Genomic DNA, 15,733 nt, shown 5'->3' with positions numbered 1-15,733 from the left:
ACGGGGGGAAAAAAATCTCCATAGTACTAATTTTGTTTCTCTGTATTGTTTGCATTGGGTATTAGTGCTTGCAATTGTATTCAAATCAAACACTGATTTAAAAAATATTTTTTCCTCATAAGGTATACATGATTTAGGACATTATTCCTTTTGTTTTGTACCAATTATTTTTAAATGGGTATGCTAAAAAACAATTTGCACAGCACTAAAGCATGAGCTAGTTTCATCTAAGCCTGTAAAAAAAAATATAAAAGATTTTTATATTTTTTTCAACTAGGAAGAAATTCCTGAGTGAAATTACAAATATGTGTAGAATATATTTAATAAAAAAAACTTATAAAATGCCTAACTATAGAATTTAAAGATAGATTGGCGTGTAGTATATAGAACAATATTCCGTATAAATAACTTTAGCCTTTATACAAATGAGGTCCCAGGCTGACATTATGTTCTGAGCTTCAGTAGGTGCGTTGGTCTTCACAAACATGAATGTTCCAAATGGCCATCTTTGTTTTCCTTATAATCAAGTTATTTTACTCACTGTTAAGGCTTTGATGGAAAGGCTTTATAAAATGCAGTAGATCTACGAAGATACTGTTCATACTGATCCGAATTAAATTTGTATAGAGCAGACTTTTAAAGCAAATGTAAATAGCACTAAACATCTTCCCTCCTGCAACTTGTACTTAGAGAGGTTCTTTCTGTAAACTAAATAAAGAGTAATAATAATAATAAAAACCTGTGGCAGTGCATTTTGGTGGTAATTTTCCAAAGTCTCAATTAAGTGACTAATTGTTTAAGCCTAGTCTGCAGGTTTCGTTTTCATTTCCTATTGTTTTCACATCCTTTCCTCATTTCTCCAGTTAGGGTATGTGGCTGGTGTCGGGAGTGTGCCGGTGTCCCTGTGCACAGTCACAGCACAACTGTGTGTGTTGAGGGGGTCTCTGTTCTCAGCCACTACCCCCTTACCTTCAGGGTGTCCGGTGTTTACACATGGTGCTGGCCTGAGTAGCAGCAGTATGGATTCTTTACTGCTGACTAAAGAAGACTCCAACCTACAGCTCTCCAGATGGAGGTGGTGGTGGCTCAGTGCCATGGAGTCAGTTCCATCTCAGACCCTGTATAGGGTTCCAAGGAGGAGTTGGTGGGTTAGATTCACCACTGTGAATGTGTGGGTCACAGTCCAGTGCTGATCGTATAGCGTCATCTCAGGAGTATATATAGATATATACACATTCTCTGTTGGTCTTCAGATCTTACTCTAAACCCACATCCCCCTCTTTTCCACAAGACCTTAGAGTTTACAAATGGGATAAATTGGTTCTTTTGTAGAGAAAGAATCATGTCACTTAATATCTAGTATCATAATTGTGCAAAATGAAAGAAAACAAGCTGTAAAATTGTATATGGCAAATATCAAAAATATAGATGCCCCAAAGAGTTTCCCCGGGCTGTAATCTCTATGGAAACATACACGTGCCACCAGGGCTCCACAGATATAAGAGGGGCTTCATTCAGAAGGTTTGTGGAAACATAATAAGATTGTGGTCCTGAGACACCCTTTAAGCCTGGAACTGAACTCACCCCCCAGGGATCAACTTCCAACCAAACAACCCGCCTATAAAGTGAATAATACCGCCAAGGAGGAACGGACTCCTCAGGGCCCTTAGCCATACGAGACTAACAGGGTAGCACTTGCCCAGAAACAAAGCTGAGAAGACAGGAAGGTGCTGGAAAGAAGGACACGGAAACCGGGGAGCCCGGGGGAAGGAAGTTGAGCGCGAACAGCAACGGCAGCTAATACTGCGCAACAAAGTGTGTCTATCGCTGAATGGAAAGCTTAACTTGCTCTGTAAGATTTCACCCAAACTATGAAGTAAGTTTACATAGCATTTTAGCCTTGTAATATATTAAACCAAGTAAACTGGACTTAGAAAAAATATAACTTCTGTTGTTAGAACTATGGTATTTTTGTTAAGTGCCGTCAAGTCGGTTCCAACTTATAGTGACCCTATATAAAGATTCCGAGGAGCAGCTGGTGAGTTTGAACCGTTGATCTTGCGGTTCAAATGACTTTTCAGTCCAGTGTGTATCCTACAGCACCACACCAGAATTAACTATAGAGATTGTTGTTGATGATGTGCCATGGAGTCGGTTCCGACTCATAGCCACCTTGCACAGGGTTTCTGAGGTTGTAAATCTTAACAGGAGCAGAAAGCCTCATCTTTCTCCCATGGAACAGCTGGTAGTTTCGAACTGCTGACCTTGAGGTTCACAGCCCAATTCGTAACCACTACGCTATTAGAGTTCTTTAACTATAGAGATATTTATGAAAAATAATAAGTTTCTGCTGAAACATGGCACAACCATTTTATAGACATTCATTTTGGTATCACTCTCCCACCTCCAGCCTCCTAGAGACACCACTGATCCAAGGCACAAAAAAGGTCTCTCTTCTCCTGGAGCAAGAGAAAGAAGGAGAGTCAGGAATAGGAGGAGGAAGTGGAATGTGGCTAACTGCTTCCATGAACCACTACATGAGACCAGAAGAGATAGATGGTGCCCAGCAACCATGACTGAATGCTTTGATCAAAGATTCCATATAAGAATTCTGATCACAAGGGAGCGAAAGAACAGAATTTCAAATTCTCATGGAATCCAGACTTTCTGGAGTCATGGATACTGGATGAACCCTTGAGATGACCTTTAAATCTTAAACCGAAACTATCCCCTGAAGTCTTCCTAAGACCGGACAATAGTCTGCCTTGAATGTCTCCTTGAGCATTGTGTTTCTTTTAAGAACTACTGACATAGGGTCAAATTGACAACAGCAACTTGAAAAATGAGATGGGAACCTTTGGGGGCAGTGAGTTTGTGTTAGAGGAGGATGAACCCAGAAAAGGAAAGTCAGAATGTTTGCACAACCTGAAGAATATAATCAACGTCACATAGAAACTGTTGAATTGGTGTGTATTCTATGTACATTCTCAACAACAAAATCAATAAAAATTTCTTTTTCTCAGTTCCCCACAATTTTCCAAACTCTGCTGTGTGAAGGTAAGTCAAACATCTTGCTACTACAGTTCATACATGCATAGATTTCTTCCAAACAAAATGTGTTTAAACAGGTCTCTGAAATCAGTGAGTGGCTGCAAACAAGTTCTCTCTCTTAGTCTAATTGTTGTGTGCAGTCAAGCAGATTTCAACTCATAGTGACTCTGTGTAGTGTTTCCCAGACTGTAAGTCTTTGCAGAAGCAGAAAGCCTCATCTTTCTCCCAAGGAACAGCTGGTGGACTCAAACTGCCAACCTTGTGGTTCAAAGTCCAGTGCTTATCCTACAGTGCCACCATGCTCTTGTTAGGGTGTGTTTAAAAATAAATAACCAAAAGTCCAGTCAAAACAGTAGCTTCCACTGGGATCTTCTAGACTAATTCAAGGCAGAGAGGTCAGCTCAAAGGTTCATGGCAACTGTTTTTAGGATTCCAAGGAATCATCTTGATAGATTTTCTCAAAGGACACAGGATGATCACAGAGGGTTATTCTGAAGACACTTGAAGAAATTAACAAGTACATTGGTGAGAAAAAGGGCCAGAAAAGTTGTGTCAAGAAGTATTCTCCCCCCCCAAAAAAAAAAAAAAGCCGTATTCTTCCATCACGACCATGTTCCTGTTCATTTTTTGAAGGTAGCAAGGACTGTTCTACAAGAATTTTGTGTGGAAATCTTACCCCATCCACCCTCCAGCCCTGACCTTGCCCTTTAGGAACATACTTTGAAGTCCCTCCAGGATGCCCAAACTGCTGTCTGACATTGCGTAAATCAAAGAGCACAGAATTCTTTGGGGAAGGTTAGAAATATGGAAACACCTTCCTAGACCCAGGTGGAGGATATGTCGAGAAGTCACAGCTTCACATTTGGGTATTTTTTGGTTTAATGAAGGTTTCTGTGGTTTGATAGCAATGCTTCTTGACTCCCCCTTGTATTTCCAACGCAGAGACATCTTTAGTTCCTGACACCTTTTGCCATGAGTTTGACTGAAAACACGTGGAATTGTTTTCAATTCTGGCAGGGATGAAGCACAGGATGGTTTTTCTAAGAGGCATTTCCTCTGAGTGCAGCCACTGCTCTATGGACAAAGTAAACAACTTGCATATGTTCAATTTCATGCCTTGTCTGTGGAGACCTCCTGGCCACAACTAAGTGCAGACAGTTGAGTGCCCAAGCCAGCCAGCTCTCAGTACACAAGCCAGGCCTGGAGGATGGAGCCCACACGGGGCTTCATTAGAGGGCTCAGCAACTGGGCACCAAAGCATCTGCAGACTGAGCCGGACTGAGTTGGGGGTGATGCTGACCAGTAAGCTGCTGTGTTGGATCACACCCAGACTCTGACTTCAGAGTGAGAGTTAGGATGCTCTGATTCTCACATTGGAGTCATTCCCGACTAGAAGGCAGGCGGCTTCTGCACTTTGTACACAAAGAGGTTACAAGGAGCCCTGGTGGTGCAGTGGGCAAGTGCTCAGCTGCTAACCAAGCAGTCAGCTGTTCAAACCAACCAGCTGCTCCTCAGGAGAAAGATGAGGCAGTCTGCTTTGTGAAAGCATTACTGCCTTGGAAACCCTAATTGGGCGATTCAGTTCTACTCTGCCCTTCAGAGTCACTGTGAGCTGGCATCAACCTAATGACAATGGTTTGGGTTAGGTTCGGCTGGGTTGAGTTAGGTTGGGTTGGACTGATTTCGTTAAGGTTGAATTGGGTTGGGTTGGGTTGAGCTGATTTAGGTTAGGTTGGGTTGACTTAGGTTGAGTTGGGTTGGCTTAGGTTGGGTTGGGTTGGCCTAGGTTGGGTTCAGTTCAGTTCAGTTAACTTCCGTTTGGCAGAGGTATCATGCTACTCAGGTGACCACACCTTCCCTGTGGGCATTTTGAGTCGGCCAGTGAGTATGTTTGCCACACCTTCCCCATCCCTGGGACATTCATACCTACTTTTTACAGCATTTTACAGAAATTATGCTCAGCCTGGGAGAACTGGTGACACAGTGAGTTAAGCATTGGGCTACTAATTGGAGGTTCATGTCCACCAACCACTCCCCAGGAGAAAGATGGGGCTGTCTGCTTCTATGTAAAGATTTACAGCCTCAAAAACCCTACGGAGCCATTCTGCTCTGTCCTACAGGACTTCTGTGAGTCAGAATTAATAGCAATGGGTTTGGTTTTGGTTAGCTGCTCAGCTCTGGTTGCATACAAATGGATGGCTCAGAGGCTAACCAAAAGGTTGGAGGTTCGAACCCACCCAGCAATTCCAAGGAAGAAAGACCTGGCGATGTGCTCCCATAAAGATGGCAGTCGTGGAAACGTTGGGAAGAGTTCTACTCTGTTCTGTAGGGTCACTATGAGTCAGAATCGACTCAATGGTGGTGGGTTTAGATTTTTTTTGTTTGTTTCCCTACACTGGACACATCCCTGGACACCTCCTTCAGCCAAACATCTTAGTTCCCACTTTTCAAGGAAGAGAAATTAGGCAGCTCCTTAGCTGTGAAAAATTTAAAACATTATTGTTGTTAAGTGCCGTCGAGTCAGTTCCGACCCATAGCGACCCTGTATAGGGTTTCCGAGGAGCAGCTGGTGAAGTTGAACTGCCAACCTTGGGATTCAAATGGCTTTGCAGTCTGGTGCATTAACCCACAGCACCACACCAGGACTCTTGTCATGTTGTCAAGTGCCATAGAGTCCATTCCGACCCATAGCGACCCTGTGCAGGGTTTCTGAGCAGTGGCTGGTGAGCTTGAACCACTGACCTCGCAGTTCAACCGGCTTTGCAGTCTGGCGCATTAACCCACAGAGCCACACCAGGACTCAAGTCAGTTTGATTTTATAGGAGACTCTTAATCAGAAGGGGAGAAATGTGGAACAGAATTTCAAATTCTCATAGAATTCAAACTTCTTGGAGTCTGACGCTAGATAAACCCCCAAAACTATTGCCCTTAGGAAATCTTTGTATTTTAAGCCAAGAATATTCCCTAAAGTCTTCTTCAAACCAAATGCCACTTTAGTTTCACTAGTTCGGAACTTCTGCCTTTGAGCATCGTGCTCTTTAAAGATCTTTCTTCTTCTTGTTAGGTGCCATCAGGTTGGTACTGACTCATAGTGACCCTATGCACAACAGAACAAACACTGCCCAGTCCTGCGTCAACCTCACAATCATTGCTAAGGCTGAGCGCAATTGTTGCTGCCACTGTGCCAATCCACACTCGTTGAGAGTCTTCCTCTTTTTCTCTGACCCTCCACTTTACCAAGCATGATATCCTTCTCCAGCGACTAGTCCCTCCTGACAATATGTCCAAAATATGAGAGACGAAGTCTGGCCAGCCTCGCCTCCAAGGAAAACTCTGGCTGTACTTCCAACACAGATCTGTTTGTTCTTTTGGCAGCCCATGATACTTTCAGTATTCTCCTTCAACACCATAACTCAACTGCATCAACGATCTTTCTAGATGGGATCAAGTCGACAACAACAACTTGAAACAGTGAGCTCATGTGACTGGAAGAGGAACAAGTTAGAAAAGGAGGGAAGAAAAGTTTCATAATGCCAAGAATGTTGTCAGAGTCATTGGAGTATACTTGTAGAAATTGGTACTTGTACCAATTATTGAATTGATATATGTTCTGCTATATATATTCTCAAAAGAACTCTGTTAGCGTAGTGGTTATGAATTGGGCTGCGAACCTCAGAGTCAACAGTTCGAAACTACCAGCTGTTCCACAGGAGAAAGATGAGGCGTTCTGCTCCCGTAAAGATTTACAGCCTCGGAAACTGTACAGGGTCACTGTGAGTCAGAACCGACTCCATGGCACATAACAACAACAATATATTTCTCAACCACAACAAAAAATATTTTAAAATGATTACAGAAGATCTTTGTACTAAGTTCTCAGAAAAATATATTTTTCTTGATGAGTTCCTTTGACTTTCTTGTCAGATGAGTCACCTGCTAGGTCATCTTTTTCTTGGTTGCTTGGAAACTTTCTGTAGTCATTTGCAGCAACTGCCTTAGCCTAGCGTCCTGTATGTTATCTGCACACGCACTCACCCGTTACAGACCCCTGTTGGTGTTGTGGGAAAGGCACAAACTCAACTGCCGGACAAATGTGGTTTGAAGCCTGGTTCTACCATAAACAAGTCAAAGGCATCTCTAAAAATCAATTTCTGTATGTGAAATTGGAATCCTGATGTGGCACCATAGGAGAAGCACGGGACATCATCAAGGTCAGTTTGAACTGCAAGGTTGGCGGTTCAGATCCACCAGATGCTCCTCAGAACCCCTATACAGGGTTGCTATGAATCAGAACTGACTCGACTCCGTAGTGAACAACAACATGTAAAATTGGCGATAAAGCACCTATCCTCAAAGGTGGTGTATCACTGTTAAGAGTCAAGGAGCTACAAAAGAGGGAACGAATCTTTACAGTGAGGATCATTCCCACCCCCTCAGTACACAAGGTTGACAAGGATGGGTAACTTAGACATTGGCTACCCAAATTGGGGGGGGGGGGCGGACTAAAAAGGCACAAAGTGACTGATATACAAGCTTTTAAAAGGGATCCTAGTTCCAGAGGTTGCAGGGAAAGGTAGAATCTCCACTGAGTGGTTTCCAACCTGTCTGGATGGGACTGGTGAAAGGAGATGGGTATAAGACTCTTGTGGTTCAGTAGAGAGTAATTGCTTTCAGGACTGATTGTGAGTATTGCAAATGTAAAGGTAGACATTTTTTAACAAAAGGAGGGGAGTGGTTGATCTTGTAGTCCAGGAGCAGAGGACCCTGGGACTATCAAGGGAGGAGAGCGGAGTGCAGGAGCCTATCCAGAGAAGCAGTGATGCCAGAGATGGAGCGGCTGGGAACCCTGGACTCAGGGAGGGAGAGGGGTTGTGTGCTGACGGCTGGGGGGCAGGCTTGCGGGGTGTGCCCTTTGGTTGTTTAACTGGTTGTATATTCCTGAGTGCTTTGGTGTGCATCCAAAACCAACAAAATAACAGAAGGAATGGAAGCAAATGCTGTTGAATGATGATGCGTGGAGGGGATTGTAATCATTGCAATGAAACGAAATACAATAGAATGAGTGTAAAGCTGATGTTCTCCCATGTAAACTCTCACCAAATTCACAATAGAAACTTTAAAAAAACAAGTCAATGAGCTAGCATTTATAAAGACACCGGCACATGCTAAGTACTCACAACGTATTAATCCCCTTGCCTTTTCCTTCTTCTGAATAGACCCATCCAACTGTAGGAGCAGGAGCCCTGATGTGGTGCTGTAGGGACAATGTGCAAGACTGTAAGGTCAGCAGTTCAAATTCACCAGCTGCTCCTCAGAAACCTTATACAGAGCTGCTATAAGTCGGAATTTGCTCAATGGCACTTAACAACAACAAAAATCCTAGCCATGAACAGTGGCTGCAACAGTGGGCTCAACCATAACTGTGAGGGTGCCCCAGGACCAGGCAGTATTTCGTTCTATTGTGCATCTGGTGGCTATGAGTCAGAACCGACTCAAACTTTCCATGCAGCAGACCTGGGTTCGATTCCCGACCAATGCACCTCAGGTGCAGCCATACCCGTCTGTCAGTGGACCCTGCATGCTGCTTTCATGCTAAAGAGGTTCCACCTGATCTTTTAGACTAAGCTGTACTAGGGATAAAGTCCTGGCAATCTGTACCACTATCAGCCCATGGAAACCCCTGTGGGTCACAACCAATCATGGGCATGCTGCAGGACCGGGTGGAGTTTCGTCCCACTGTGTGTGAGAACGCCATGAGTTTGGGTAGAGTCAAAGGCGGTAACCACCACAAAGCTGTGTGTTCACAACTGTGTTTTGGAGGCAGGTGCAGTATCTACAGTTAACTCTGACACAGCGAGGAGACCTGTCGCGTAGCTGCTGGGTGGCAGGACGTTCACAGCCCAGTGCCCACTGGGATGGGCTTATATGTGTGAGAGCCATGAATGCAAATTTCTTCTCTGGTCTCAGTTCCCCAAAACTGCAGTGGGGATCCCCAAGCCCAGCTCTCAAGAAGACATGTAAACAAGTGTGAAAGCCAGCAAAACATGTCAGCACAGACCCTGCACCACATGCCCACAAATAAGTCTGAGCTGGAAAGTTTGGAGTGCTTTGAGGTAAAGCTGTTGTTGTTACTAACTGCCAACTCACAGCAACCCTTTATAGGGTTTCCGAGGAGCACCTGGTGGGTTTGAACTGCTGACCTTGTGGTTAGCAGTGCAGTGCTAACCTACTTCCTAGTTACTTCTGATCTGAACCCTTATTATTGGCATTTGTGTATTCAAGCAAATGATAGCTTCCACAGCACTTGACAAAATGATTTCGTCAGAGGAAGCGAGAAGCACTTGGCAGAAATCAGGGTGGGCAGCAGGCATTGTTCCTGGGGAGTGACAGTCAACACTACCCTGTCAGGACTAGTGGTAACAAAGGTGCAAGAAACCAGAGGAATCAAATATTTATGGAAGGAGACCTATGTCTGCTGTCCAGGTGTCCCGTACATACCATTTACGGCCACCTGAGCTCCTTAGGACTCCTTTATTACATAGTAAAAACAAAACTAAACCTGATTCGGATATAACAACCCTACAGAACAGGCTAGTACTGCCCCATAGGGTTTCCAAGATCATCTTTATGACTTTAAACAATATTGCTAATATCACATAAAAGTACGTTTTTTCTGCAGATAATTAAAAAACAGTTGCAGTAGTAGATCAGCTGGGAACTTGTGGAGTAGTCAGGGATGGGCAACTTGGACATTGGCTACCCAAAATGGGAGGGGGGTGGCTACAAAGGCAAGAAATGACTTGCTTACAAGCTTTTAAGACTCTAGACCCAGAGGGCCTGGAGAAAGGTAGAATCTCCAGTGAGTGGTATCCAATCTGTCTATGTGGGGCTGATGAAATGAAATGCAGATGGGTCTCTTGTGATACAATAGTGAATAATTGTTATCAGGACTGATTGTGAGGGTTGGAAACGTAAAGGTAAACATTTTGTAGCAAGGAGGGGAGTGATTAACTTTTCAGTCTAGGAGCGGAGGTCCAGGGAGATGAGTGGAGTGCAGCACCCTATCCAGAGAAGCAGTGATGCCTAAGATGGAGGCAGAGACAATGACGTGGAGAGATGGAGCAGTTGGGGACTTTAGATACAGAGAGGGAGAGGGTCTGTGTGCTGATGACCGGGAGGCAGGCTTGTAGTGTATACCCTTTGGTTGGTTGATGATTCATGGAGAGGAATGGAAGCAAATGCTGTTGAATGATGATTCATGGAGAGGACTGTAACCATGGCAATGAAAGGATATAGGCTAGAATGAAAGTAAAACTAATGTTCTCCCATGCAAACTATCACATAATCCACAATAAAACATTAAAAAAAAAAAAAAAGATGTGTGCCAACATTGTATCCTTTCACCATACTTATTCATACTCTATACTGAGCAAATAATTTGAGAAACTGGATTACGTGAAGAAGAACATGGCATCAGGATTGGACGAAGACTCATTAACAACCTGCAATAGGTTGATAATACAACCTTAATTGCTGAAAGTAAAGAGAACTTAAAATACTTAATGATGAAGATAAAAGACCATAGCCTTTAGTATGGATTGCACCACAGTGTAAAGAAAACAAAAATTATCACAACTGGACCCAAAGACAATATCATGATAAATGAAGAAAAGACTGAAGTTTTCAAAGACTTCATTTTGCTTGGATCTATCATCAACACTCATGGAAGCACCAGTCAAGAAATCAAATGACACATTGCAATCCACAAATCTGCTACACAAGACCTCTTTAAAGTGTTCAAGAGCACAGATGTCAGTTTAAGGACTAAGGTGCGCCTGGCCTAAGCCATGGCATTTTTGATTGCCTCCATGTACATGTGAAAATTGGACAATGAATAGGGAAGACCATAAAAGAGCCAATGCATTTCAATTATGGTGATGGAGAATATTAAAAGTACCACGGATTTCCAGAAGAACAGAAAAGTCTGTCTTGGAAGAAGTACAATCAGAATGCTCGTTGGAAGCTAGGATGGAGAGACTTTGTCTCTCATACTTTGGACATGTTGTCAGGAGGAACCAGCCTTAGAGAAAGGACATCATGCTTGGTAAAGTGAAGGGTCGGTGAAAAAGAGGAAGACACCCAACAGATGGACTGACACAGTGGCAGCAGCAATGGGCTCAAACATAAAAACAGTTGTGAAGATGTTGTAGGATCGGGCAGTGTTTTGTTCTATTATGCATCAGGTCCTTATGAGTTGGAACACACAACAACATCATGGGAGAGGGTGGGAATGAGGAAGAACTACTTACTTTTGACCAGTAAGGTGGACATGCAAGGGGCTTCAAGAAGTTCGTAGAAAAATTCCATTATCTTTTCATTCCATTTTTCCACAAACTTTTTGAAGCCTTCTTGTATCCTAATTTTGCTCTTCAGTGCCCCTCCTTCTGCTCTTTGACTTAAGCTAGTTCAAGTTGAGTTTCTGTCACTTGCAACCAAGAGAACTTAACTAATAGAGGTACTTTTAAAGGCTTGTTGTTGTTGTTGTTGTTGTTGTTAAATGTCGCCGAGTCAGTTCCGACCCATAGCGAACCTGTATAGGGTTTCACGGAGCAACCGGTGAGGCTGAACCACCAACTTTGTAGTTCAAACAGCTCTGCAATCTGGCACATTAACCCACAGCGCTACACCAGGCCTCCAAAAGGCTTATGGGAAAATGAAATTAAAATATAATTTACTTTCCCCATGAACTTTTTAGAGCCCCTGGTATACCTGTCATGGATTGAACGATATCTCCCAAAATATATATTAAAATCTAACTCCTACCCCTGTGGATGTAATCTCATATGAGAAAAGGATTTCTTCATTATGTTGATGAAGCCAAATCTGTTTATCTGGGTACTAGTCCTAATAGCTTTTGAGTTATAAGAAGTTCACATTAGACACAGAAGGAAGCAGAAATGTGGGGAGATAGTTGCCAAGGAACGAAGCTGAAAAGAGACGAAGACCTTCTGGGAGACAGCCTGCCCTGAATTCAAACTTCGAGCCTCCTGAACTTTGAGAAAAATATATCTCTGTTCTTGAAGGTCACTCCCTTATGGTATTTGTGTTACAACAACACTGTGTTACAGACAACAACACCAGTTCTTCTGAAAACGTTTAAGGCCCGGTTTTCTCAGTTCCTTCACTTAGCCAACAATGAGATAGGACACAGAAATGCTTATGAAGTGCTGGAGTGCAGGAAATATTGGAGAACTTGTAAGAACATCCCCGTTCTCACAACATTTTGCTTTTCCAAATTTTATGTTCTCATTATGGGGCAATTGCCAATGGAAGAATATTGATTTTTTTTTTTTTTTCCCCAAGCAGAACAGTGCTTTAAAAAGAGATTACATGGCTCTTACTGAAATTGTAGAATAGTTTTAGTTTGTATACATCCTTTGTAATGGCCTAGGGAGGTGGGTGATGTGTCTTAAATGTAAGGAAAGGGCTAAAATAAATTTCCTAGGGCTTGAAGATTCCAGCTCTTCGATAACTGGAGAAAGGTCAAAATTGGAAATCAAGAACAACAGGAAGTACGTGGCATGAAATAAAATGCAGCAAATGTAACCAGGTCTCAGCTTACCAGCCAATTAAATGTAACCAATTTTCATCTCACCAGCCAATTAAATGCACCTCTTGTAGGTCAGGCTTCTTTCTCTGTTTATAGCAAAGCTGGCTTCAAGTCATGCGCAGAACTCAAGAGTTCAGCATCTAACTCACACCCTTCCCTTCTTCTCCCAGGTCCTGTCACTAAACATGAGGGTGCGGGGAGTAAAGGGAGAGGAATATTGTGTGTGTGTGTTTCCCTTTTGGGTTCTCTCAACCTCCCAATGATATAATTAATCTACCTTCCATTTCTCCCCACAAACCCATAGCCCACCACTTGGGGGAGATTACAAATCATTGCAGTCTGGTTAAACCCCAAACACAAGTTCTTTTCTCTAACAAGGCCTCTGGGAAGTTCCCCACTATTTATGGGACACACACAGTGTTTATTTTGTTCCTTCTATTCTCAGGTCCTTGAGCATCAGGATAAATGGAGAAGAAGTTGAAGTTGTCATGGATTTCATTGTACTTGAGTAGACTCTAGGGAGCTCTGGTGGTACAGTAGTGGTTCAGCACTTGTCTACTAACTAAAATGCTGATGGTCTGTGCTAACCAGCTGCTCTGCGGAAGAAAGATGTGGCAGTCTGCTTCCGTAAAGATTGCAGCCTTGGGAACGCTACGGAGTAGTTGTACTCTGTATATGACAACTATGAGTCAGAAAGGACCGGAAGCCATGAGTCCTGGGGTGGGGTTGGGGGAGAAGGACTGGATCACAAGGCCGGTTTGAATCACCAGCCGTTCCTCAGAAACCCTATACAGGGTCACGATGAGTCAGAACTGACTCCACAACACTTAACAACAACAACAGCAGCAACAAGTGGATCAGCAATCAATGCCCATGGAAGCAACAGTCGAGAAATCACTTCATGGGTATGTGAAAGCTGGACAATGAATAAGGAAGACTGGAAAAGAATTGATGCATTCACTTGAATGATGATGTTGGCAAAGGATATTGAATATACGTACCATGGGCTACGAGAAGAATCTATCTTGGAGAAAGTACAGCCAGAATGCTCCTTAGAAGCATGGATGGCAAGACTTCATCTTATGTACGTTGGATACGTTATCAAGAGAGACCAGTCCCTGGAGAAGAACATCATGCTTGGTAAAGTAGAGGGTCAGCAAAAGTGAGGGAGACCCCAATGAAACAGATTGACTGCGCAGTATCCTCTATGGGCTCAAATATAACACCAATCCTAAAATGGTGCAGGACAGGCATGCTCCTTGTTTTAGTCTGTTGTACATAAGGTTGCCATGAATTGAAGCCGATTGGACAGAAATGAACACCACCAACAAAGGTCCTTGCAAAAATAGCTGTTGTTAGGTGCTGTCAAGTTATTTCTGACTCACAGCGACCCTGGGTACAACAGGTAGAAACCTTGCCTGGTCCCGCACCATCCTCACAATTATTACACTGCTGCCACTGGGCCAGTCCTGCTCACTGGCGGTCTTCCTCTTTTTCTCTTTACTAAACATGATGTCCTTCTCCAGGCACTGGTGCCTCCTAATAACATGTCTGAAGTATGAGAGACAAAGTCTCGCCATCCTGGCTTCTCAGGAGCACTCTGGCTGCACTTCTTCCAATACAGATCTGTTGGTTCTGACAGTCATGGTATTTTTAATATTCTTCTCCAATACCATAACTCATATGCATCAGTTCTTCTATGGTCTTCCTTCTTCATTGTCCAACTTTCACATGCATATGAGACTTTTGGAAATACCATGACTTGAATCAGGCACACCTCAGTGCTCAAACAGACATTTTTGTTTTTGAATACTTTAAAGAGGTCTTGTGCAGCAGAGTTACCTAATGCAATGCATCATTTGATTTCTTGACTGCTGCTTCCATGGGTGTTGATTGTGGGATCCAAGCAAAATGAAGTCTTTGACAACTTCAATCCTCTCTCCACTTATGATGTTATTTATTAATTCAGTTGTAAGGATTTTTGTTTTCTTTACATTAAGTTGCAATTCATACTGAAGGCTGTTGCCTTTGATCTTCATAAATAAGTATTTTAAGTCCTCTTTGCTTTCAGCAAGCAAGGTTGTATCATCTGTATATCATAGGTATTTAATGAATCTCCAATCTTGATGCCACGGTCTTCATATAATTCTGCGTCTCAGATTATTTGCTCAGCATGCAGATTGAAATAAGCATGGTGAAAGAACACAACCCTGGTGCATACCTTTCCTGATTTTAAGCCATTTAGAATACCCTTGTGCTGTTCAAACGACTGCCTTTTATTCTATGTAGAAGTTACTTGTGAGCACAATTAAGTGTTCCGGAAAACCCATTCTTTGCAATGTTATCCATAGCTTTTCATAATCCACACAGTCAAAAGCTTTTGCATACTCAATAAAGCACAAGTAAAAATACATTAATAATTGGAACATATAATATACCAAGTATGAGTCTAGGAAAATTGAATGTTGTATAAGATGAAATTGAACACATTAAGATCAATATCCTAGGCATTAGTGAGCTGAAGTGGATTGGTATTGGTCATTTTAATCTGAAAATCATATGGCTTGCTATGCTGAACATGATAAATTCAAAAGGAATGGTGTAACATTCATCATCAAAAAGAACATTTCAAGCAGAGAGTCGGGCTGTGACATGACGCCGGGAGCTGGCGGTGTGGAAGGTGGTCGCCCACCCCCTGGTGCTTCTCAGTGTGGCGGATCATTTCAACTGGCAACGCTGGAAATCAGAAGCGTGCTGCTGGTGCGCTTTTGGGGTCATGACAAAAGAAAGTGCTCAATGTATCAGTGCAGTTTTGCAACCCCTTTTGATGAAAATGACAAGGATGATTCTGTCTGGTTTTTAGACCATGATTATTTAGAAAACATGTATGGAATGGTTAAGAAGGTCAATGCCAGGGAAAGAATAATTGGGTGGCATCATGCAGGCCCTAAACTATGCAAGAATGTCATCACCATCAATGAACTCATGAAAGATACTGCTCTAACTCAGTATCGGTCATTACTGACCGATTACGGACCTTGGGCTGTCCATAGAAGTGTATATTTCAGTGGA

The 15,733-nt window shown here is 42.9% G+C and overlaps 1 pseudogene; it reads left to right on the top strand.

The window, feature by feature from the left end:
* The first annotated feature begins 8,750 nt into the window (after positions 1-8,750).
* LOC102821462 overlaps positions 8,751-15,733 on the top strand; it is a 10,664-nt pseudogene continuing 3,681 nt past the window's right edge.

Source organism: Chrysochloris asiatica, unplaced genomic scaffold (assembly GCF_000296735.1).
Source record: "Chrysochloris asiatica unplaced genomic scaffold, ChrAsi1.0 scaffold00005, whole genome shotgun sequence".
NCBI classification, from domain to species: domain Eukaryota; kingdom Metazoa; phylum Chordata; class Mammalia; order Afrosoricida; family Chrysochloridae; genus Chrysochloris; species Chrysochloris asiatica.
The sequence above is the reverse complement of the archived record's forward strand: the minus strand, read 5'-3'. Positions and strand labels throughout refer to the sequence as shown.